The following is a 401-nucleotide window of genomic DNA, read 5'->3' as shown; positions in this document are numbered from 1 at the left end:
GGCCCCTTCCCAGCGCTGCGAGCTCGCTGCCGCCGCTCTCGCTCCTCGCCTTCCTCCTCTGCCGGCGTTTCGCCATGGTGACGCTTCCCCTTGGAGTGCCGGGATGGGAGGGGATGGCAGAGGGTTCGTGCCGGTGAGGTTTGCGTGGCGAGGTTTTGGTAGCGCGGGGGCTACGGGGGTGGCTTCGGTGAGAAGCTGCTATTTTCTCATGACCCTCCTCTGATTTGATTGGCAATAAATTAAATTAATTTCCCCCGTGACGGTAATCGCCGCTTGATCTCTCCCTGGCCTTATCTCGGACCCTCGAATCTTTCGTTATGTTTTCTTCCCCCACTCAGCTGAGGACGGCAGCGAGAGAGCGGCTGGGTGGGTGCCTGGCATCCAGCCAAGGTCAACTCACC

This window comes from Fulmarus glacialis, unplaced genomic scaffold (assembly GCF_000690835.1).
Source record: "Fulmarus glacialis isolate BGI_N327 unplaced genomic scaffold, ASM69083v1 scaffold35076, whole genome shotgun sequence".
Taxonomy (NCBI): domain Eukaryota; kingdom Metazoa; phylum Chordata; class Aves; order Procellariiformes; family Procellariidae; genus Fulmarus; species Fulmarus glacialis.
Note: the sequence above shows the minus strand (reverse complement) of the source record.